We start from the raw sequence: 25,859 nt of genomic DNA on the forward strand, positions 1-25,859 counted from the left end.
TTACTAGATTAAAAAAGGCATTTTAGTTGGTCCTAATTTAAACAAAGTTGTTAGTTTCTAAAAAAACCGCGGTGCAGCGTCAGCAGACAAGAGACACAATTGATTACCCCCAGGAAATTGATTTTGAAAAGCTTTGGAGCGTCAGCCCTTCGTCGGAGCAAAGTGCGGCTTTTACTTCGTGTACCGGAGACAGATGACGTAAAATAATAGAAACAAAAGACAGCCAACAATACAGACCAAGATACAATGACTCACAAAACAATGGTTAAACAATGTGTTCGCATTTGTGTTCGGTACGCGAAGTAAAAGCCCAAAGTGCGCGAACTAAAGGTGTAATTTAGGCTACTGATACACAAGATTAATTTTATCCGCTGGATCCAGTCGTATCCATTGTATAAGCTAAGGCCCTGTCTGCAGTTGGGTCACTTGCGGATCGCGGTCTACCCCTAGGATTTTGTAACATTGCCTACACATGTTGCATCGACGTGCAATAGGGGCAAAATCGCAATATGTACACACATAAGGAAATGTAGCGCACACGACCCCTCGCGTGTCCCGATACTTTCAGGGTACGTGTCGTTGAAACCTTTTGTGTTTGTGCATAGTGTGATTTTGTCCCTGCTTCATGTCCCTGTGATATGTTCCTGCTTCATGTCCCTGTGATATGTTCCTTTGGGTGAAATTGTGTACACCAAACTATATAAATTAAGGCCACCAACACACGCCACCCGTAACGTAGCAATGTACTTGAGCCGGTAAAAAATGCAAGCTCCAAACCCAAGATCATTATTTTTTTGGGATCCTCGTAACCTCGCTTGGGTCTCTTGGATCTTGTACATACTCTTCTTTTTGTGTTTATAACTATGCTTAAGTTTGCAGTTATGCTTGTGACACATGTGAAAACAAGGCTGCACATAGATCTACACGAGAAGTTCTCTGTGTGACATAAAGGAGCGGATTTCTTATCACGAGTTCGCTCCAAAATCAACTTCTCTAATCTGACATTCTAATACGTGTGTATTCTATTCTGAATTGTTTTTCTGCAAACATGACAAACCGCCAGTCTTTCCGAACATTCTTCGCACGCGCCGTGGCCGCATAAAAATACCATATTTTTGTCCCTTTCCATGCATATTGGACACTGTCGGTCGTCTTCCATGGCTCGCAAACGATTCTCCAGTGAACGCACTCGCTCGTTGTAGTCTATGGAGTCCATCAAAGTTGGAGCATTGATTGGGGCTCCCTCTGCAATGGAATGCATACAAATGTGTTAATAATTAAGGTCGGCACACACGAGAAAACTAGTCGCCGGGACTCGTTGCAGGGACTTGTCCTTGCAACTAATTACACACAGAGTACACACGAAAGGACTAGTCACGCCCATTCGCGTTCGACTGGTTGCAGGGACGGGTCCCCTGTAGTGTTTACACGAAAGGACTAGTCGCAGGGATAGACCGCTATGGTTTTGGATTGGATGACTTTAAAATTTGGTCGCAGGGAGTTGTCGCACAAACAGTACACACAAGAGGACAAGCAAACTTTTATGGGACTAGTCTCTACGACTAGTCGCACGAATTCAAATCAGTTTAAATTCGTGGGTCCTGGCGCAGGGACCAAAATTTAGTCGGAGCAACTATATTTTTTGTCGAGAATGGGTAGTTCACACGAAGGGACTTGGGTCCCGGGATAATTCACAGGGAGGGACTAGTCTCCTCGTTTGTGCCGTCCTTTAATTCTTGCACTTCTAGACACCCATGGGTAAATAGACACCGATGGGTGAATAAAAGTGGTTCTAGTTGTAAATGCTTGTAAATGAAAACCTTTTACGTTGCACAAATGGGATTCACTCGCGCGTTGTTCCCATCGTGGCTCTGTAGATTGTGGAGCAGTGTACACGTAACCCGAAGGTCGATTGTTCGAATCACACTCGAGCCACTGAACGTTTTCAGTGGCCAGAGTTCACAGTGTAGCATTTTCATTTATTTGATTTGTCTAAGGATGATTCTAAACTAGTGTGTGACCATTTTAAAGAACGCCATATTGTAAAGTACTCTCATGTTGTGCTGTTTAAGCTGGTTCTAGCTTATAATCCTAGTGTGTCTTTGATGAAACCCTAGTGTGAACATTTCTATTAAAGCTTCTATGCAGTACTTAGCATGTGGTACAGTTTATTGTGCTGTGCACGATAGATCTTTAACCTGAATGCAAGCTTAGCTGTTGTAAAAAAAAAAATCATGCTTACATACCTGCTTCGATTTTTTGCTTAATTTCTGCGTTGCAGGAAAGACAACGCTTCCTTTTAAGAGAGCAACCTGAAAGAAAGTCAACAAAGAAGGTAGCCTGAAATCAGTCGTGCCACACCTTCAGCCTAATCCCAGGCGGGTTTAACTGAGGGCGGAGAGCCGCTGACATGACAAGCTACAAAGTAATTCGATAATAAAGGGAACTTCAAAGGGAAATAATATTTCGTTTTCGGATCGCAGAACGATAAAGGGGCGGGAAACTATAAGGAAAGGTGGGTTTGTGAAATTTTGATTAGATCCTGCGGCCTTGTTACCAACCGTGAGCAAATTCCTTTGCCCTTCGCTTTGCTTTCAATTTGCCCTTGAGCGGTCATTCGTCCGTGCGAGCAAACACCAGACATCCTATGTTTGTTTGCCTTTCCAAGCGTTCTTATTGGTGAAATTTTGTTGCCATATCAAAATATAGCTAGATTATTTACATGGCAATTAAACACAGAAAGAGCTCTCTTTACAATTTTCAGTCGTCAGATAATAAATAAATCTTAATATCTTTTTGTCTTCTTGGCGTCTTCTTTTCGATATTTGAAGAACATATTTTTACCAGGTTGTTTGCTTATACTAAAACGTGTCGACATTGTGGTAGGGAGCGTTCTTTTAATTGGATAGTAGCCCCCACTGTGTAAATAGTTCACATCGAATCCAGGAAACGACAGACAACAGACAGACAGACAGACAGACAGACAGACAGACAGACAGACAGACAGGCAGGCAGGCAGGCAGGCAGGCATACAGACAGAAACAAAACAAACACAGAAAAAATACATAAGGAAGTAAATACCCCAGTGTTACCTGTACAAGTTATCTTATGACCGCACGGCTGAAATGTAACGGTCGCAGTGTTCTCGCAACAAATGATACAATCGACTCCTGCAGCGTCTGCTCGGTTTACAGCGTCTTGAGTCTTTTTCTGAATGAAATATAGAGGTGAGACCACAGGACTAATAAATACGGAAGCAAAAAATCCAAACATAATCTAAAGGGCAAGCAAAACAAAGAAAACCACGTCGTTGTTTAAATTGTTCAGAAAGTAAAGCTTTATTTTTAATAGAGGTCGGTCTACTATCATGGAGCGAGCTTACAGAGCAGTCTTTACACGGACTTGGTTTAAAGTGTATATGACATGAAAAATATTTTCTGCTTATTTGAAAGGCCTTTCGAAATACAAAAGAATGGCGGTTTTCTTTTCGAAATATCTTTTTTCGTTTCAGAGATATTGACGTTTTTGTATTATGCAAATTAGATCAGTGATGACTCACAAGATTTGACTCTAAAAATGGTAAAATATTGAATAAACAATATCTCTAAAACTATTAAAGCAGTATTCTTGGAACTTGGCACCATAAATTTGCATCACAAAAGAAACAAAATGTTACTCTTAGGGCTGTTGCCATGACAACAGTTTTGCCGCTGGTGCTGTCTCAATAAAAACTGAAATTCCCAGTTTTTGTCTTAAACCAAAAACCATCAAGCGCAGCCAAACCAATGGTGGGATTTAAGGCAATATGGGAACTATGTCTGTTCTAAGCAGGACCCTTTGTCTCACTTTAGAGGTCAGATATGGGGATATTTGTCTTTTTGACAGAGAGAGACTGGAGCTGAAAGAGTTGCTATGGCAACAATACTAAGGGTGTCATTTTGTTCCTTTTGTGATGTACATTTGTGGTGCCAAGTTTCAAGAACACCGCTTCAATAGTTTTAGAGATATTGTTTATTCAGTATTTTACCATTTTTAGAGTCAAATCTTGTGACGTCATCACTGATATAATTTGCATAATACAAAAACGTCAATATCTCTGAAACGAAAAAAGATATTTCGAAAAGAAAAACGCCATTCTTCTGTATTTAGAAAGGCCTTTCAAATAAGCAGAAAATATTTTTCATGTCATATACACTTTAAAATAAACTAAGTGGTACACGACTTTGACACCGCAATAAGAAGGATAAGGCCGCGGAGAGCGTTTACATGTAAGTGAAATGGAATTTTTTGTTTTTGTTTACGAAGAGACAAAAGACGACAGCAGCCTTCAATTTGAAATTCAAAAAGAAAAATAATAATTTGTTCTCCGATCCATGGTCGTGTTTTGACATTAGCTATTGAGTAAAGTCTGAAAAATAACTATTAATACAACACCAAACAACTCGACAGCATAATGTCTGGGTGTAGAAATGAACAAAAAATAAAGTAAAGAACAGCAAAAAATAGAGATGAAATAGAAAATAAAAAGAAACAAAAAGACCTTTGTTATACCTTATTCTCACTTAATTTCGCGAGTACTAAATTTCGCGATTTTCGCGATTTTGAAAAAAACGCGAAATTTAATACTCGCGAAATATAGGACACGCGAAGTTTAAAATCGCGAAATTTAATATCGTACTGACAATATAAAACTCTGATAAAACTCGATGTGTTTTATCATAGTTATTCTAACATGTCTGAGTTTCATGTTTAGAAGTTTTTTGTTTAATTTTGTCCATTAGTTATCTCCCACTATATCAGTCGCACTGTTTGAACTGTTCTCTGCCGCCAAGTTCCTCAAAATCTCGCTTTTGCAGTCGTAGATGAACCTATTAGGGATTTAGACTGTTTAATACCTTATGTTTTGTCATGTGTATATTGTTTTGTTTGCTGTTTTTACGATGACTTTCATATTAATTATGTTGTTACAGTTTCGAGGTCAAAGCTTCATATTGAAGAATAGATAAAAATCGCGAAATTTAATACACTCCAACTGTACCTTCCTCTCAAAATCGCGAAATTAAGTACTCGCGAAATATGGCTCTTGATTTTTCGCGAAATTAAGTACTCGCGAAATTTAGTGAGAATAAGGTAGTTAAATTTATTGGAATTAAACGATTGTAACAAAGGCAGCAAAAAATTTGATTTGATGTTTGTGGAATGGAAAGAGAAAAAAATGGTTGCAATTATTTCTAAAGAAATTTCAAGCAACAGTTTTCTACAATTTTATAGTACCTACATTCCACATGCAATTCCAATCAGTGTAATTTGTTCGTTTATTGGTCTACTTTATAACCGTGCTCATTAAACCAAATGACTTCTGCAGACATCAAAACAGACAAACAAACAAACAAAATTAAAGATTTATTTACCGCTGATGTTGCCGCCGATGGTCTAGGGGCAGCCGCCGGTGCAGGTGCATTCTCCCTCACGGCCACAGGTGGTCGAGGGATTGATTTTGAGAGCACAGGCTGGGGTCGAGGTTGGGTGAACGTAGCTGGACGAGGAGTAGCGCTCTGTCTGCGAGATAAACCAGAACAGATACACTTTATATATCTGGGTGGACGGAGACACTATAAAAGGATCCTGGCCAGGGCTCGAACCCATATCGCTAGATCCAGAGACCAGCTTGCTCACAATTAGGCTACCGCAGCTAATTCGAGAAGTTTTTTTCTTAGCATGCCCAACGCAAAACAAAGTTTAAAGTTTGGTAGTCGGGAAACAAAAACGTTAAATGATACACGTTTTAGTGTGTTGTATTCCCGTTCATTTTTACTCGTCATTTGATTTTTTACTAGCCCACTACGCGCTCGCCAAAATACTGTAGTAGTCCTACACACAATACATGTGTACAGCTATATCCCACATACTACAACGACAGAAGTACAAATTTGACACAAGAAATAAAATAACCAAAAAAGTAAAATAAAATGAAATGAAACGTCTACGTACTGCCCAATACGGTATGCAACTAAAATGATGAAATGCTGATTTCAGGATGGACTAAAGAAGTGTTAAATAAATTTCCATCTAAAAGGCGAGGGGGGGGGGGGGGGGAGAAACCGTGAAATTCCTGTTGTAAGCCCCCCGCCTATAAGCCCATCAACCTGGAAACAAAAACATACATCCAGCTATAAGCCCGCCCGAAGATAAGCCCCCCTCTCCTGGATGACATTACTGAACAGGGCTAAATGATGCTTTATTACGACTTTTTAACTAAAAAACGTATTTCGATCACCACTGCCGTGCGTCGTTCCAAAAGTTTTTAATTTATTCCGCTTATAAGCCACCTCCGGATATAAGCCCCTCCGTTTATAAGCCCAACTAAACCCCTTACGAAGTTGTATAAGCCTCGGGCTTATAACCGGAATTTTACGGTATTTAAGGACAGGTTGATTATCTCATTTAAAAGACTTTTGAATCAATCGAACACTGTACCTTGGCACGTTTCTTGCAAATTGCTTGATTAAGTTGGCAGTCTGGGGGTCTGGGCACAAGTCCAAAGGAGACTTGCCCTCGTGGTTGTAGAAGTTGACGTCAGCTCCATGAAGAGCTAAGTAAACAGCTATGGCGGACCCTGTATTCTGATCCGTGTCACCGGCTGGGAGATTGAGTCCTAGGCCTTGTAACAGCTGAAATGATTAAGAGTATGATTGGATAAAGCATTATGCATGGCAGTCTTTGTTACTGCATAGAAAGTTGATATTAAACGTAATTTTTAAGGAGTCGATAAGGTACGTTAGAAGAATAAGTAACTAAATCAATTGATCCTTTCGGCCATCAGTCAGTCAGTCCGTCCGTCCATCCGTCCGTGTGTCCGTGCGTCCGTGCATCAGTCAGTCAGTCAGTCAGTCAGTCAGTCAGTCAGTCAGTCAGTCAGTCAGTCAGTCAGTCAGTCAGTCAGTCAGTCAGTCAGTCAGTGTATAAATGACTGAAAGTCAGAAAGTCAAAATAATAAAAAAGCCCGGCCTGACCAATCGATGAAACTGATAATCGATGATAATCGATACCAGTCGATAATAATCGATGCCAATTAATCGATTGATATTGGAAATCGATGACGGAAAATTTTGTGACTTTTAATTTCATCGATTTTTATCGATTTTCATCGATCGTTTTTTATTTGGTTTGATTCAATATGGGTGTTATTACATCAACTCAGTGGCCCTTAAAAGTCAATACCTCATTTATTCATTTTCGTGATATACTGTTATGTCTGTTATGCAGCAAAAACAACGTTATTAAGAAAAGGGGCAAGGTTACACTAGCGTATAGGTTACTTGAGAAGATGGTAGCCTTTGACTACGCGCTTAATAACAAGTGTAACGTCCGTTGCTCTATCCGCAGCTTTATCCGCTTCTTCAGACATTATGCGCTCAGCTCACGATCAGTCGTTTTAGGATTAGAAAAATCTATTTCCGGATGTCCTGTAGAATTATCCTGGGGATGCCCATGTGCGCCGCAAGATATCGATAACAATCGATGAAAATCGATAGCAATCGATGACAATCGATGTAATTAAGGAAATTTTATTTGTGACTATCGATTGGTCATCGATTGGCCGATGCCAATCGATATCAATTAACTGACCATCATCGATTGATATCGATTGATTGATTGATTTCCGATCATCGAGTTTCATCGACTGGTCAGGCCGGGAAAAAAGAAATGACCATAACTTTGAGGGTGGTAAAGGGGGGCTATAGATCACGTTCAACGTAAAATAAAATGGCCCTTTCATTTCACGAAAAGTGTAATATTGGCACTTCACGCTTCGCGAAAAATAAAAGAAGAACGTTTTGAAAAGTCACTGTTCACGACTACTATAGAAACGAGAAAAAAAATGGCCATTTCACATTTCACGGGAAATATTAAGGGCCGATCACGGGTCACGAAAATACTCTTTACCCCTTTCAATTTTCATGAATCCAGGGCGATTTCAATTATTAGATAAACTGTACAAAAATGGGTAAATAACGCAAATCATTCGACGCAAATCATTTGACTTGACGCCATCCTTCATTCTTCGGCCCTGCATGCTAATATGCACTCACCCCTCTTAAGCCAGTGCTTCCCACAGCTTGATGAATGATGGCCAGGTGAAGCGGGGTGTCGCCATCCTCGTCATCAGCATTCACGTTAGCACCATGTTCAACTAGCAGCTCTATCATACCAGTGTACGTTTCCGACACTGCAAGAGCCAGGGCGGTTTGGCGCTTGTTGTTACGCAAATTGATGTCACAATGGCCCTGTGTTTGAACAAAAGTGAAACAAAGGACGTTTTGCGTGACGCGGAAATGATTTAGGTCCACTTGTAGCTAGTCTACTTTACAGCCGTTATTTGAATTGTCACGCAAGGAGGAAGGAGTGCTGCGTGACGAGCCCAAACAACGGTTGCGAAAGAGACTTACTTGCAGCACGACCAAAAATAATAATAGCTACATCGCATTTCGTCTGAGACGAATAACTCACTCACAGATAAACGATACAAGATAAATGCAGTTCTTAGAAACCCACATATAAGCACCCCCAATTTTCGGCAAAAGTCTGAAATGTTTTTTGTATGTCTACTGGGAAATTAGGCTGAACAGGTTCTTTTAACAGGTTTCTTAAACAGATATATACCACACAAGTATAGTGAATAGCGCTTTTTACGTGCCTTGATTGGTTAACTCGGAGGTGACTAGCAAAGTACTGTTCACCTCCAAGTAGCTGAAGAGAAACAAAATGGCTTCCCGTGTCGCTTTGGTTACTGAAAGTAATGTTTTGGTCCGCTAGTTATTTAACTTGTGAGGTATATACTAAAACAATTATTCACCTCAGTGTCGGTGAATGTGGTGGATATTTACCTCCACCTGGGTGAATAATTGTTAATTATTTCTGTATATTGTGTCTCTAATCAAATATGCTTAAGGAAGCTCGATGTAGTTTTTTTAGCCGAAGGGTGGTTGTTTTGAAAATTAAAATTACCTAGGAAGCCAATGTTCGATTTTTGCCAAAATACACCATAATGATCAAATGTGACCAAATTTTTAATGTTTTACCCGTCACTTAGTCACAACGGTTACCATAGCAACGATTGACGTTTTCTTTTGTTCTCAAACAAGCTTGATTTTCTCGAAATCTAGACTGACACTCGGTGTTTATTTTTTGATATGTTAAAGTTTAGTAGATTGACTAACTGTTGACGAAATTTTAGAAAAATCTGTAAGAGCGTTTTCAAGTAAATCAAGAATGAAATTTTCAGAAAAACACCGTTTTAATATAAAATAGGCGCCTTAAAATTGTTTCGTATTATTTGAGCACAGTTTCTCTCACTGAAATATAAATACTTACACCATCAAAGACCATTAACTAAAAGCGAAAGACTTTTTGCTTTAATTTGTTAAAATATATCGACTGCCGATTGTAAGAAATTATAAGAAAATACCAAAAACTTCATTCTTGATTTACTCTAAAACGCTTTTACAGATTTTCCTAAAATTTTGAGCACAGGTAGCAAATCTACTGTACTTGAACATATCAAAAAATGAATACCAAGTGTCAGTCTAGATTTCGAGAAAACCAAGCTTGTTTGGGAACAAAAGAAAACGTCAATCGTTGCTATGGTAACCTTTGTGACTAAGTGACGGGTAAAAAATTAAAATTTGGTCATATTTGATCATTATGGTGTATTTTGGCAAAAATCGAACATTGGCTTCCTAGATAATTTTAATTTTCAAAACAACCACCCTTCGGCTAAAAAAACTACATCGAGCTTCCTTAAATTATAAAATTATTGAACCTAAAAGGTACAAAAAATTATCTAGCAATAGGAAATAGAAAAGATTGCTAAATCGGAAAATAAATGTGTTTGTTACTTTAGGAACTTTACGGTAATTAAAGACTTAACCTGAGTATCAGGCCTTCCTAAGGGGAGGGGGGTAGGGAAGGCCTGATACTCAGGTTAAGTCTTTAATTACCGTAAAGTTCCTAAAAAAAAAAAAAAAAAAAAAAAAAAAAAATATATAAAAAAAAAAAAATTAAAGGATCGTTTACACGAGCAATTTTTATGTGACAATTGTTATTCGCCCGTGTATGTGAGAAAAAATGGCCAATTTTTAGGTGACAAATATATTTATTGCGAAGATTTTATGTCACAAATAAAAATTTTCACATACGAATAATTGCTCGTGTAGACGACTCGTCACATAAAATGTGGCAAATATTGCGTCATCATGATCATATGTGGTCCAAAATCTCCCATTCTCCCACTGGGCACTGTGCGCGCGTTTCTCTGTGCGTGTCTCTGGCGCGCTAAACATTGAACTGCCGACAAATAATTGCCGTGTCATCTACACGATCAAATATACTTGGCACGTAAAAATTGCTTGTGTTAACGCGGCTTAACTTACATACCGACAACAGGAGAACTTTTGCTATTTCTGTGTGGTTGTTGAAAGCAGCCAGGTGGAGAGGAGTAAAGCCATCTTCTTTCGCAATCTCAATAAGACCAGGAAATTTGGCAGCGATTTTCTCTACGGCACTAAAATGGCAACAGAAAGAAAGGACGATTAAAATGTCAAATCATGGCCAACCTCGAATAAAGAATAAATCAAGAATATTCAATCTAGGCTTTTCTTATTTTCCAATTAACATTCAGGGCGTAGGAATAATAAACGTTGAATTAAGTAATGCGTAATGTAGCTAGGCAAGCCCGCAAAAACCCAAACAAACAAACAAACAAACAACAACAACAAAACCAGCCTGGTTACCGTTAGTAAATTAACGCTATTGGAGTAAAAAAATTTCTTTTTTTGGAGCTTACTTCATCAGCCAGGCTGTTCACTCCAGAGTAATATTGCCGCCCCATCCCTACCCCCTCCCCCTGATCAGTTTAATGCCCTAAAGCCGAGTATTTTGTGAGGCTGTTCAAACAAAGTGCCGGTATCTATTTTAAATGGGAAGGGCATTGTGAGAGTAAAATGCCTTGTCAAAAAAAAAAGAACACAGTAACGCTACTTAGGCCTGAAAACCAGACCTTGCGATCCGAAATGCAATGCACTAACTATGAGGTCACCGCGCCTCTCTGATTAAAGTAAGAAATACTTACTGTTTATTTCCTTTCATGCAAGCTTGATGGAGTGGATTGAATCCTCTGCCGTTGCACACAGTTACGTCGAGTCTTTGAGAGCCAAGAATGAGATCTACGATGCTGTTCTTCTCTTTAGAGATTGCGTCATGTAAAGGCGTGTCTCCAGCTAAATCCTGGACAAATGGAGAGACAGTGTACAGACGATGTTTTTGCATACTAAACTTCTAAAGAAGTTTACAGTGATGCGGAGCGGTGTACCGCGTTGCTATTTCACAAAGTTATCTTAACCTTTTTCCTTGGCAGCTCTGTGGCACACCTCTGACAGGTTCTTGTGGGTGCAATAAGTACCTCAAAAGTGTGGCGAAAGGGGAGGTGGGAGGGATGATGTTGAAATGACAATTCGTAGATTTCCTGCCGATGGCCGCAGTGCCACATTTCTAGCATACATGTTTATGTTCACGCTTTGGTTACTTGTTTAAATTACCTTGTCTAACCTTTGGTTAGTCCGGTTTGACTGTGCATAAAAGGGACTGTATCACGGCTGAGTTAAGTTTATTTTATCAAGTTTTGCCAAATTCTCGCTATAAATCTTGATGTTTACAAGGAAATTACTTCTTTGGATCTAAATGACAAAACCATAACTTCATTGCAACCAAATGTGTCTCCCGGGAAGTTACAAGCAAACGAGTTTTTAACTTTGAAAACTGTTTAGCCCAACAATATTTCAAAATCGCAATCCGTTTCAATCTTCGTACATTCTTTTGTATTTGGTATGTTATTAAAAGGTTCCTTCACTGTTTTTAGAGGTTATTTTTATATTTCACCGAATTTGATGGTCATTTCCCATGCCTAATTTTAGCTAAAATTCGTGACACAGTCCCTTTAAACTGCTTTCTAAAAGTATTAAATTTACAGACGAAGAAGTGAAATTCAACATAAAGATACATATAGGGGAATCTTTGTTTGCAATATCTGCCTCATGAGCATAAGTGCTTCAGTTTCTGATTGAGCTACAAAATAGAGCATGGCACGATAAACTTTTGCTATAAATTTGAGCCTGATGCATACATACTTTATTTTTTTTGCAGTTTTTGAAAGCTAATTGTATCTCTTTCAATATTACACTAAGGAGTTGAAAATTTCGCCGATTGTTAAGTTTCACAAGCTCTTTAAACTTCGGTAGTCAATTTTGCCTTCACTACGCAAAGTTGTACGCTAATAAGGCAAAATGTAAACAATGACGTCAGCAAAGATCGCCCTATACAGTGTACCTGACAGTTCACATCACAGTGCCGTGACGTCAGTAACGCCTTGACACCAGCGTCATTGCCTTGATTGACAGCCAAGTGTAGCGGCGTGCTTTTGTTCTTGTTGTCACAGACATTCACATTTGTCCCAGTGTTTAACATCACAGTAACAGTCTCTCCGCTCCTGTCACTATACAACAAACGGAAATAATGTTAAAACCGGAAGTCCTATTTGCCACTTTAGAAACGAGAAGAAAACGGGGACAGGTTTTACCTCAGAGTCTCTTGTGGGACCGTTACTCGGAACAAAACAAAAGATGAGAACCCATTTAGCCCCCAGTAGCGGTCCCACAAGTCACTGACTTATCGTTTCTAAAGTGGCGAAATGGAAATAACTTTTATTGAACACTGGCAAACTAGTCTAGTTTGGATTTGTCGGAATTTTGCAATCAGAAGCGCTATGATAGAACGCTCACGATTTTCTTTTGAAACATCCATCTGCGCTCTTCTAACACGGGCCTCTTGCTACATCAGTAACATCTCTTAACATCTCTCTGGCTCCGCGAGCGGGCAAGATGAGGTAGACCCTGCGTTTTGATTGGCTACCAGAGCGGGCAAGATGGGCCTATTTTGCCCGCTCGGGATTGCCCGCGATTTTCTTGCAAATCTTTTGTTGTGGTAGCCACCTTCTCTCGCACTGAAATTCATTAAACTTGTCAATCAGTTAAATCAATTCATTTTATCGTTTATTCCAATCGCAAAAAAGACGCACACTTACCCGTAAGCTGCATGATGCAACGCCGAATAATCCTGCTCATCCTAACAACATGACAACAATAATAACAATAAATGAAACCATACAAATTAGAGTACAAAATATATTTACTATACACAGTTAGGTACAGTTGAATCTCGACAACTCGAACCCTCAATAACTCGAACTATTCCTAGGTTCGAGTTATCGAGATTCAACTGTTTAGGTAACATGTAAAGTACAGTGCCCCATACCACCGGAGCTTATCCCAGTTATTGTCCATGTGCCATCAAGCGACTAAGAATATTCCCAGTTTGTTGGGAGCATTAACAGATAATATCATTTCTTTCTTTCTCTATTCTTACCTTAGCGTCTTTGTCAGCTCCCTTGCTTACGAGGTACTTGGCTATTTCTGAGCGACCTTGGTGACACGCTACATGAAGTGCTGTCTTCCCTGCTCGTTTATGGTTAATCTACACATGAATAAACACAGTACATGTACAAACTTTGAAGTACTTTGAGTGTTAAGATGATTCCCGCCTTACATATATTCGAGCAATACAGTCAAAAAATAAAGTTACCAAAGAGACCTGGTAATGGACGTTTTACGCCAGTTCAAAACAAAATGGCGCGCGTTTTAAACACTTTTTCGAGGTTTGACTTTAATTTTCTCGAGAATGCTCTTGAATTAAATTACGAGGTCACTAAGACAAATGAATTTCAAATACCCTGCCTGTCAACAGGTGCACTCTGCTCAATTAAACGTTACGTTTTTCGCTGCCGTGAATCATTCAAGCGGACCTTTCAGGAAAGACAAGTTTACTTCAACCGGTTCAAAAGGTCATGTCTGTCGGTTGTGGTAGGTAGATTTCGATCCACTTTGTTTGTTTCTGTTTTTTTTCAAAGTTCGCTACCTTTCGCTATCACTGTGTTTGACGGCAGCGAAAACCGCAATCGTTAGCTGGGTTTTGGAACTTGGAAGTTCACGTGTTACTGAAAGGCCAAGTATGCTAACATTAAAAACTGTCAAAGGTTGGCCCTTTCCTCGATCCATCAACTGAATAATGTTAATATTATTAAGAATTGATTGCTTTGTGACTTAAAACGTATTAAGGGCTTTACTTTGTCAGGATTCGCTTCCAGGATTTCGCGGACGTCCTGCAGGTTACCACTTGATGATGCGTTCACTAATCTGTCCCCGGGATCAACACCGCCTTTTAGAGCGACTCCCATGAAGCAGCATCTTAAGAAGGTCATCTAAATCCTTAGCTGCGAAAACGAATCACAACATAGTTAAATTAACTCTGACTTGCGCATTCTTGCCTGATTGTTGGTTTGTGTACATGTGTTCTTAATAAGCAGTATCCTTAAATTATATATATTAGCGCGGCCCTTATGCCTCACCAGCTAGAGGCGAAGAGGATGGGTGCTAAGTGAGTTATATATCGAATTGTTAAAGGTTTTGCCATGGACCTAAACTGACTCTCGAATCTCAATCGCGGAATAATCTAAGAGGTAAAATACGCCAGAAAAATCCCGGTTACGCCGAGAAGTAGTCTCTTGTTATTATGGTTCAATTGAGCGTTCTCATCTTCGTAAGGGGGCCTCATTGGGGTTAACCGTTGGCCGTTATATGGACAAACACTTAGCCGTTTGATGTAAAAATTGAAACATCTTGAGCAATAGTCGTAAAATATAAGCTAAGAAGTTCGTCCAGGACACATTTGACCTGAAACTTTACCGCCTCGTGTAAATTAGCGGCAAAACAGTTTAAAATATAATAGCAGGCTGGATTTGTTTCATCGCAGAATGGTCCCAAGACCTTAACATATGTTTTACAACAATTAAAAATTAACTTTTAGCTTTTTTACAACAATGGATATTAATTTTTAACTCTTAAAATAATGAAAACTAATTTTGAACACTTCTGTCAACCATTAGGGAAAGAAATTAAGCACCTTTTTAAGTCAGTTTCTTACCTGGGGACCCTGGGGAGGTTTCGCCTCGCCGCGCTGTAGCCTCGCCTCCCGACAAATCCTCCAACGCGGCCGGGTTAAACAGCCAAAGGTCAGTGCCCACCATAACAACTGCATCACCATCGCCATCCACCTCGACGATTTTTCCTTCTTTTCCCAATGCCTGAGTAAAAAGAAGTTTCATATTACTTTGAAAAAAGTGAGGTTAATGGAAAAACGGCAACGTGGAAAAACAAATCGGTGACAGAATGCTTCTCCTGAGTTGCTTTTTACCTCTGTTTAAGAACGAGCCTTATTAGTGCAAAGAAAAGTTAAACGTACGTAGTTTAATTTGGTGTTAGAATGGCTTTTATCAAGTGTAGTACACTTAAGCCAAAGTTGTCACTCGGGCCAATCAAAAACGACACAGACAATACAGTGAACCAATCAAAACTGGAAGCTATTACACGTTGCAGACGCGAAGCGCAGGAAAACGCGTGTAAGCAAGTCGCCACTGGGTTTGGTTTTACTTCTGATTGTTTCAGAAAGTTGCGCAACTATTTTTTTTTACCAAACACAAAACAAGTAAAGCAAAACATTTTTCATATTCAAGATTTCGCAGCGGGATCGGCCAAAAAAAAAAAAAAAAAAAAAAAAAAAAAACTCGAAAAAGTCTTAACAAGAGCAGCGAAGAGAGACGGCTTTTTTCCCCAACTTTACCCTGAGTTCCAGTCTTCTTATGAATCTGTAACCTGGGTAGTCACACAAAGCTGCGAAGAGGAATGCTGCGTGACCACTTAGGTTGCCAAAGAGAGGGCTCGAACATTCGTTTATCCATAGTCGCATATTAACTTGTTGATATTTCAAAGTGGGGAATGAAATTACTGAGACAAATAATAATAATAATAATAATAATAATAATACTTAATTTGGGTTTGGATTTACTTCTGAAATGAAAACCAATTGAATTAATGTGAAGTCGTTTTGGGTCCCGGCAGTAAATACACATTAAAATGTTTCAATCTTGGGTGCCTTACCGCTGTCATTGATTCGTTCCAGCCACCATGTCCTTGCTGTAGATTTTGAACGAGCTGTTTGTCGTTTAACACTCTCACTTTATCTCCTGTCTGAAAACTTGGCAACTGGGAAATCCAAAAAAAAAAAAAAAAAATTAAAACTACAAACTTAAAAAGCTATTTAGTATCTACCTTGTTAAAGGAAATTAACGGTCCTGCAAATTAAGGACTTTGAAATTAACGCGAACTAGACAGGGCCGTAACCAGACTTTTGGCATACACGAGGCAAGATCGTACTAGGGGGTTATGCGGGCACACCCTTTAGAAAATGTAGAAATCTATGAGCTCTGAAACACTTTTTAATACATTTTTTTATAGATTGTTTCTTGAAAGTAAATCAATTTTGTTCAACGGGGAATTTTTTTCTTAACTAAACATGTCTTGTTTTTAATTTGGGTTAAAATCAAGACGAAGCAAGTGACTCGTCTTGCCTCTTGCTAGTTACGGCCCTGGGGAGAGAAAAATTTCTTTTAAATAAAGGAAATTAACGTAAGCGACGGGGCAAACTCTCAAAGTGGAGAAAGTCAACGCGGTTTTTGATGTCTCTTAAAGCTGATTTCCAGTCGTCTGGGTGGGGTTTTTTTTTTTTTTTTTTTTTTTAATTTTTTTTTTTTTTTTTTTTTTTTTTTTTTTTTTTGTTTAAAAAAAAATTTTTTTTTTTTTTTTTTTTTTTGGAAAAAAAAAGGGGGGTTAAGGTATTTGGCTGTTGTGCCGCTCTTCTGAAAGGAAGAATAAATTTAAAATATTGCAGATGACATATCTTCAAGGCTTTAACATTGTAAAACTGAAAAAAGTGTACAGAAAAGAGAAGGTTCTTTGTTTTTTTTTATGTGTTCGGACAGTATCCAGAATTTGAAATGAAATTAAGGCCTTGGAAACTAACGCCCTACTTAAATAATGTCGCGGAAATTAACGCAACTTAAATTAACACGAATTTTAAGAATTCGCGTTTATTTCATGGAGCGTTAATTTCCTAAAATGAGGTATACTGCCGGAAGTGCTGGGTTGACGTCCATTAGAAATTTGACACGAAAAGTTCCGTTTATATGACGTATTTTTAGAGGGAACCGTGCACTGTCTCTGAGCGGCTTTTATTGGGGTTTAAAATTGCGTGCCCAAGTTCAACCAATCACGGATAAATATAAAGCTACGTCATCAGTGTCTACAATTTTGGGTTGAATCTCCGATATATTTTGAAATGGAACATTTTAGCGTGCTAACTTCGTTGCAGCCCTAGCGCTGAGATGGTCTTTTTATGACTTTTATCCACCAGTGTATCAGCTAGATCTCCTCCTTCACCTGCTTGTACTGGCGGTAAAACAGTTGAAGATTTCCCTGGGAAGTTTGGAGAGCACAAAAGAAGTGTAAGAGTTGATTGGGGCGTAGCCGAGGGCCGCAACTCTAGCTTCTTGAGTGCTCTCCAAACTTTCTAAGTGCACCATAACTCGATAGTGCACAGCTAAAAGAATTAACCTGCAATTGCTTGTAAAACATTGCCGATGGAAATGTACATCAAAACCCGCACCAAAAACTCGCACGAGAAAAACACTCTGGCGAAGGGATTTAGTGTCCTATGGTGCATGCTACGTATATTGAATTTTATTGCGCGGGTCTGCTGGTTACTGTATGTTATAAAACGCTTTTAAGGTTTGTGCCCCTCTCACGGGGAGGGGGGTTTGGGGGTAAAGTTTTATTGTGGGAGCTGGTTTTATTTAATTTTGCGATATTTTACAAACTTTAAGCCACCGGATATATACCAGGGCTGTAAATAACAGTCGGTCATCGGACATTGGCCGACCAAAATTTGCATATGTTCGGCGAAATCCCAAGTGTTGTCGGACATAATGTCCGGACAAAATCTTTTGATCGTAAATCATTTTACGGCAATAATGAATAAAATTCAACCTTTTGTTTTTGGTGATGTCCGACCACAATTTTGTTTTGTCCGACCAAGATGGTGTCCTAGTAGGACATCTGTCCTTTCAAGTGAAAAAAAATTATTTGCAGCCCTGTAGTACCTACCTTAGTAACGGCATCTGGGTGGAACACCCACGTTTTAAGCCCATAGCCAATGTGTACATCACCATCATCGTCTATTTTCCTGATTTTGCCAACTTTTCCTATACACTGGACAATAATTACAAACGGACAAGCAATATAAACAAGGCTAACCTTAAGGGAACAGTACTGAAAGAATTCGTAAATATTGACATTTTTATTTCTCATTGAGAACAGTGCCTATCACGAATAACAATGTTAGAACGTCCAAACGACAAGGTTGAGGGAGTAGGGGGGGGGGGGGGGGAGGGGATTAACACTCTCACCTGTGCCATATCGTCAATCCAGCCACCATGTCCTTGTGACATAGCCTTTAGTACTTCAGCTTCAAGGCAAACAGTCACGCGGTCCCCGACCTGCAATCGATTGGCATTGGCCTGTTGTCGTTTCTCTCCGACTTTCGCTAAACACTCACGGTAATAAGTTGGTCCATTCGCTGGAGTTATACATTTGAGATCCACCTTTAATAAAAGGAAAGACATTAACGGGGCTATGTCACGCAATTTCGGCACCTGTCCAACCGGTCATAGAATTAACTGAACTATCACAACAACAGCTTAAAACTGCAGAAGAAATTAAAAGAAACACAGAAAAGCCAAAAAGGGGCTAAATGGGGAAAGTTTATCTCAATTTGTACGAAAGTGTCACTTACAATCCTAAAAAATCATCCTTGTCTGTTAGTGGCCGTGATTTTGCCAATTTGAAGTTTAGAGCTCTTTAATAACAAAATAAATAGAATTGCCTAAAATACCGTGACCTAGTCCCTTTAACGCCGTCTCAGTGAGCAATATAACCCATGAAATATTTTCTTTCGTTCGCAATTGGTCTAATATATATGTTGTGGTTCTTCAGTTTTACAAGTGGTACAATTTGATTTTCTCCTTTCTTCTGGCGTTTGGTATAAAGATAAAACAAATGAAAATACCAAATTAGCTCAAATTAACAACGTAACTTACCGAACCTTGATATCCAGTTCTATAAGTGTTATTTCTGAGAAGGTTCCAGATGACCTTCGCCCCAGACCTCTCCAAGCCACTCCAAGCAGTGATCTCAGCCAGTGTACCGACCCGTCCATTGCCGCCATCTTGGTCTCCCCATTTCCAGTCTCTTCCGCGCGACACTTTGGCTCCAGCGAAAAAGCCTTTGGATTGCTTCTTAGTGAAATTTGTACGTTTTCCAACAGGAATCCTTTAAAAAAGTGAAAAATGCCTCTTTAAAACTTGGCAAAGTAATTGAATTTTGTATGTCCTTTTTTGACGGTTTTCTCTAGTTTATTGGGGCTTATATTTACGCTCAAAAGGAAATTTAAGGGTTATTTAGAGCACTTTTCACAACCTGCATCATATTTTATTTCATTTAGAAACCACAATGGCTGTAATCAAACAGTAACGTTAAAAAACGCCTCACTAGTGTATTGTTTCAGCAAGAAACATTGGGTGGAGCTATATTTCAAGAAAAGTTGTCTGACCCAAGTGTCATGTTTACGAGACGAAATTGACTTGAAGTCTGGATATTAATTAGAATTTTGCGTGTTAGTGGAGGGAGTGAGGAATGACGGAGAGAGGGGAAGGGGAATGAAAGGGTGGAGGGAGGGAATGAGGGAGGTAGGGAAGGGTTTTAGAGAAGAAAGGAGGGGTGGAGAGGGTAGAGGGTAGAGAAGGAAGGGAAGGAGGGGCGAAATGGGGTGTACAAAAAAAAAAGAAAAAAAAAAGAAAAGGGGTGTAGAGAGGGAGGGAGGAGTGCAGAGAGGGAGGGAGAATGAAAGAAAAATAAATAAGTAAATGCACCCACCCATCTGCACGAGGTTGGTCAAAACGTAGAAATGCATGCTGCTTATCATGGACATCACTCATGTAACAAGTTGAACACAAATCATAGTCATGACAATCAGCACATTTCCATCGTGTTCCAACAAGAGGATTTTGCCTGCAACCATCGCAAGTGATACGGCCGTGCTTTAAACCTGTGAAAATACAGTAAAAAAAGGTAAAGTCTGTGTCCGAGCCAAGTGGCCCGTACAGCCGGAGCTTATCCTGGTTTCCATAGCATTAAGCAACTAGGAGTATTGCTACTCCCCCCTGGATGGGATGCTAGTTCATCGCAGGGTTACCCCCAGCAGTAAATTCGACGGTACCCATTTATACACCTGGGTGGAGAGACGCACTGTGAGAATAAAGTGTCTTGCCCAAGAACACAACGCAGCGCCCCGGCCAGGGCTCGAACCCGGGTCGCTCGACTCGGAGTCAAGCTCGCTAACCATTAGGGCACTGCACCTCCCACTGTGAAAATAAAGTGTTATGAGTTAATTACAAGTACAACAGAACTTGTTACAATATAGTTTTGTGAAAGAGATTAGAACTAGGCACAAGATTATTATTTTTATCCCTTTTTCAATTTTACAAATTGACGTAAGTTTTCTATGCTTCTCTCCTCTTATTAATGATTAATTGCAACATAACATTACCAAAGTGTTGTGAATCCACAACAAACTTTTTACAATGTTTCCATTCCAATGGCAAATTTAATGCTGGGGGTAGCCCGGCAATCATGATGGAGTAGCATCCCATCCAGGGGGGAGAAGAAATACTCCTTGTTGCTTTATGTTATGGAAATCGGGATAAGCTCTTGCCTGATGCACCACTAGACGCAATGTATATCAAACGAAGACTTAATATCATTGCTTTGCCCTCAAAGACGCCAGTACTCAAGGCAAAAATAATCTTTATTTTTAATTTAGAGGAATTTTTTTATTTTTGATGCATCAGCATAAAATGCGAACAACAAAAAGTAACAACATTGTATACTAATATATTAAGATTTAGGCAAGCCTAAAAGCTTATCTCCACACTTATTTTCTGTTTCTTAAAATTACTATTATGGTGGTGTCCACTATAACAGAGGTAGACTTGTACATAAATTTTGGTCTCACTTGCAGGAACAAGTAAGCTGTCTCAGTAATAGGGAGCCGGGGGTGTCCGTATTAAAAAATGTTTTTGTAAGGAGAGGTTCGATAGTACACGTGGTACTGTATTTATTCGATTTAGCGCCCAACCTCGAATAAGCGCCCACCTCGAATAAGCGCCCAGCCTGTAGGTAGAAAAAGTTAATAAGCGCCCAGCCTCGAATAAGGGCCCACCCCCACCCCAATAAAATGAGAACATAAGAGGAAACTTGATTATTGTTGAAGTTGAGATCAAAATTGACTAAGTACAACTAAGACCGAGTTTTTTTAGTTTTTTTTTTACCGAAACTTTCAATGAACATTTAAAATTCAGCTTTCGTACACCTTCACGTTTAGTTGTTATACATTGTTTTCTTGCAAAATAAACATACTACTTGCTGAAAATGGTGAAAATTCAATAAGCGCCCAGCCTCGAATAAGTGCCCACCTCGAATAAGCGCCCACCCTGAAGGTCCAAAAATTTAATAAGCGCCCAGGGCGCTTAATCGAATAAATACGGTAATTAAGTCACTACAACAGAATTAAAGTCAATGACAGCAGTAAGAAATATAGCTATATAAGAACTGAAAGCACTGCAGAGGTCATAAACGTAGCGGGATGCAGACAAATGGACTACTTCAATGGACTACACAAGGGGACTGTAATTATGTATAACCCCCCAATTAATTTTTGCCCACGCTCATTGGACAAAAAGCATCACGTGGTACAAAATCGGACAACGGGCATCAGACAATATATCATGTCCAATTTGATATCAGTCGCCCGATTTTATAGACAAGTACAAAACTAACAATTAACAAAGTGACCCTCTCAGGTCTAACTTTTTGATCAAATCACAGTGTTAAAAAATTACATAAACCAATCAACTTGCACTATTTTTAATTAGAGTTACGCCATGATTACCACTGTAGGTTTTTTCCTAATTACTGACGATAAAGCGTGTTGTAGGAACTAATCAGAGGGTAATAAAATAAATAAACCCCTTTCTGGCTTACTGATATATTGGAGGCCGATAATGACCTTGGCTGAAAGATTGTCCTCAAAATTTCACAGTTGCCCTCGAAGCTTCGCTTCTTGGCCAAACTGTTCATTTTTCGGACAATCTGTCAGCCTCCGCATCCTCCAATATACTAGTCGCTTTTTATTTACTATTTTTTTAAGTATTTTATTCTTTTAACTATTCATTTATTTATTTTTACGGAGGACCCATGTTGATAGCATTTTTTATAACTGAAATGGTCATCCTTTTTTAATGAATTTTAGTATTAATATTAATTTTTTATAATGAATTTTAGTATTTTATATGGATTTTAGTATTTTATAATGAATTTTAGTATTTCAATAAACTAGTATTTTATCATCCTATTGTAATTTAAAATATTTAATTTACTTCTCTTAATATTGTTTTCGTTATCATTTTCTTTTTTATATAGTACTTAGATATATTAGATATATTACTTGTAACAGCATTGAGATTTTTTAATGTAATGCCCTAGAAATGAATTATTATGAATTACTATCCCGTATCAATATGTTTATTTATTATATTATATTTTATTTTATTATTATTATTATTATTATTATTATTATTATTATTATTATTATTATTATTATTATTATTATTATTATTATTATTATTATTATTATTATTATACCATAGAATTCCGGTTATAAGCCCTGGGCTTATACAACTTGTAAGGGTTTCTGGGTGGGCTAGCTTATAAGCGGAATGAAAAAAACGTTTCAAAACGAGCCTCGGGAGTGTTGATCGAAATACGGTTTTTGGTTAAAAACACATAATAAAGCAACATTTAGCCCTGTTCAGTACTGTCATCGGGTAGAGGGGGGCTTATAATCGGATGTATTTTTTTGTTTCCAGGTAGATGGGCTTATAACCGGGGGCCGGGGGGCTTATAAGCGGGGGGGCTTATAACCGGAATTTTACGGTATTTATTATTAAATACTACTCAAATCTAGAAAATGTTTAGTGTATTTCTTTTTATTGTATTATGCATTTTTTGTGCAAATCAGATAAACCTGAAACAATGATTAGCTGCAAACATAACCAGGAAGCCACGAGGATCTAGTTATAAACACAACACCAAAGCAATTTGTTGAAATACCCCCTCCCACCCCTTTTAAATTCCCCACCCCAACAACAACCACTGATTTCAAATCCACCTTTCCCCAAGGCACATTAATTGACAAGTCAAATTCCCAGGGTATGGCCCGAGATGGGGGGGGGGTACATTACCATGGCCTTCTTTTCCCTTTTTTAGCAGTTCTTTGCCATAAACGAGGCCTTCCAAGGGGTAAAAGCGACAAGCGACATGACCCTGAATACTGGCGGCACAGGAACATCTCAACGGCGACAAGCGACATCATTACAGCACTGAAATGCGACAGCAACACAATAGGGTAGAAAACGACAGCGACATTTACAGCTGTTGGCTAGGCAACATGGTTCTCAGAAACAGGCAACATTGCGGCACGGCTTCCCCCCTTGGAAGGCCTCCTAAATATACTAATTTCCTTTGTTATCATTTTGTCGTGAATGAAACATGCAAAAATCCCTAGCTGACCCCAAATTTCTTACTCAAAATAACCTGATGTTATTATTATATAATTTTTAAAAACAAGACTCCACAAAACTTCCTGAATTTATGTCTAGATCTCTTGCTAACAGTCGATCAAATTAATCTACACATCCAGCTTTTTATTCAGAGACAAAAATACTACTTACAGTAATTTTAGAACTCATGATCAGTTGTATTTAAAGTTGGTCCGAGGTTAGTTGGAATCAACTTTGTTTATAATTAGTTCTGACGTACATGAAGCTTTCGATTTTTCGCCGATAGATTTTCGTTACCATAAGTTTTAAGAATCAGCGAGTCTTAAATGAAACCAAGTGGAAAGAAAGGAAACAGAGTTGTAAAGCTTACGCGACCATAAACAACAACTTCAAAATTCGCTCGGGCATGAATACCCGAAGGCGAAGCGAACATGCATCTATCAAATGTGTTATGGGAATTCTTGACCACAAAAGTATATAAACAAATGTACTTGCCTGTTTGAGCGGTGTCAAAGACTCGAAGATCATACTTCCCAGAGTATCCCGCCCGATAATTCGCCTGCTTTCCACTGTCCCAATAAACCAAAACTGTTTCATCAGGCACATTGCCGTCTCCTCCAAGATGGACGATTGTTCCAACATTTCCTTCGCCTCCGTCCTGGTCTCCCCACATCCAATCAGGACCACGAACTACTCGCAAACCAACCTCCATTTTGTTACTTCTTTTAAGGTCCCAACATCAAGAATGAGATCCGAATCCAAAACATTTAAGTGACGGCCATTTTTTCGGCAATAGTGAAACACGATCAGTGAATAATTGCCCCCAGATTGCGTGACTGGAAATTTCACTTCCGGGTAAATTACCACAGTGTGTTCAAGTCGCTTTCGATTTCATCTACGGGGGTACCCAGGGGAGAGCAAAGCTGCTTAATTAGAAAATCGAACAGGAACGTTTTCGATCGGGAAAAACGATTTCCTACGAGCTGCGTAGTGAGCAATTATGCCACCAGGAAATAAATGCAATATCATGATCTGCTGCACACAAGCGAGTCAAATTCTTAGAAAAGTTCGAGGCGGAAGAGAGAAAAGCAACCTCGTCCCCAGGGCCTTCTCGGGACGAGTTTTCAAAATGGCGGCTCGTCGCCATTTTGAAAAGGCCCTGGGGACGAGGTTGGAGAGAAAAGAGGTCCAAAAGTCAGGTCAGCGGGCTCTTCATTACAATTAAGTACTTCTTTTAGACTACCGTGAGGTTTCCAAGGGACGGAACATTATTTTTTTGAAAAAAAAAAAAAATGTTGCAGGGCCTAGAAAGACAATAAATTGTTTGCAAACACGATATGTATAACAAAACATAGGTGGAATTTCGAAAAGAAAAACAATTGCAGAGGCGCAAGCATAAACTACAAAAAAAGTTTGCAGAGGAAAATTTTTCATAATCCCCCTCCTCGTCCAAGCAAATAATGGTCCTTCCCTAATGTTAAAGTCGTCCTCGGATACCCAGGGACAGTTATTGGGGGCAAGGGAAAGTGTATCGCGGGCGAAAAAAATTAAAGAACGAAAAGAGGAGCCTCTGAGGACAACTTCTTACAGGATCAGTTCCAAACGATCGTCATATAGACTTTTCCTCGCCCCACTAACTTACTTCCCCTGGGTATCCGAGGATGAATGTTAGTTTGCGGAGTCAGCAGTTTTGGGACATACACTATTTCAAATTTTATTTAAAAAACAGTAGGTCCGATTGTTTCTTTCATTTTGGTTGTAGCATATTAAATTAGTTAATCAGAACATTGGTCAAACAAATATCCCCCACCCCGCTCATCAACCCTTGAAAGTCGCTCGAAACATCAGCCAGTCGCTTGTTTACAGAGGGCTTCGATAAAACACTGACTCCCTGCTGACCCCCTTAAATATATCCGGGAAAGAGATAATAAAAAAATGCTAATTCAAGTTCATATAAAATAGTTATTTTATATAAAATAGATACATCTAATCGCAATAAGGTTGTCATATAATAGAAAAAAGGAAAAAGGAAAAAGTCAAATAGGAATTAATTAAGCGCATGCAAGAATTTCCGTAAAAATAGCCTCGAAATGCCTCAAAATACGAATATATCAATTTATCT

The 25,859-nt window shown here is 39.0% G+C and overlaps 1 pseudogene across 1 annotated transcript; it reads right to left on the bottom strand.

Moving 5' to 3' along the window:
- Positions 1-36: 36 nt before the first annotated feature.
- LOC144666325 (E3 ubiquitin-protein ligase MIB2-like) lies at positions 37-24,555 on the bottom strand (annotated as a pseudogene). The gene is made up of 19 exons (XR_013573167.1): positions 24,233-24,555; positions 19,995-20,166; positions 19,160-19,391; positions 18,470-18,664; positions 18,168-18,272; positions 16,107-16,211; positions 15,094-15,253; positions 14,237-14,383; positions 13,480-13,587; positions 13,139-13,179; positions 12,385-12,550; positions 11,132-11,286; positions 10,438-10,564; positions 8,094-8,288; positions 6,478-6,671; positions 5,412-5,559; positions 3,093-3,210; positions 2,247-2,312; positions 37-1,245 (listed from the first exon to the last, which is right to left on the bottom strand). The product of XR_013573167.1 is annotated as an E3 ubiquitin-protein ligase MIB2-like (transcript).
- Positions 24,556-25,859: the final 1,304 nt, after the last annotated feature.

The sequence above is a fragment of the Oculina patagonica genome, chromosome 9 (genome assembly GCF_052425735.1).
Source record: "Oculina patagonica isolate OP01 chromosome 9, crgOcupat, whole genome shotgun sequence".
Lineage (NCBI taxonomy): Eukaryota > Metazoa > Cnidaria > Anthozoa > Scleractinia > Oculinidae > Oculina > Oculina patagonica.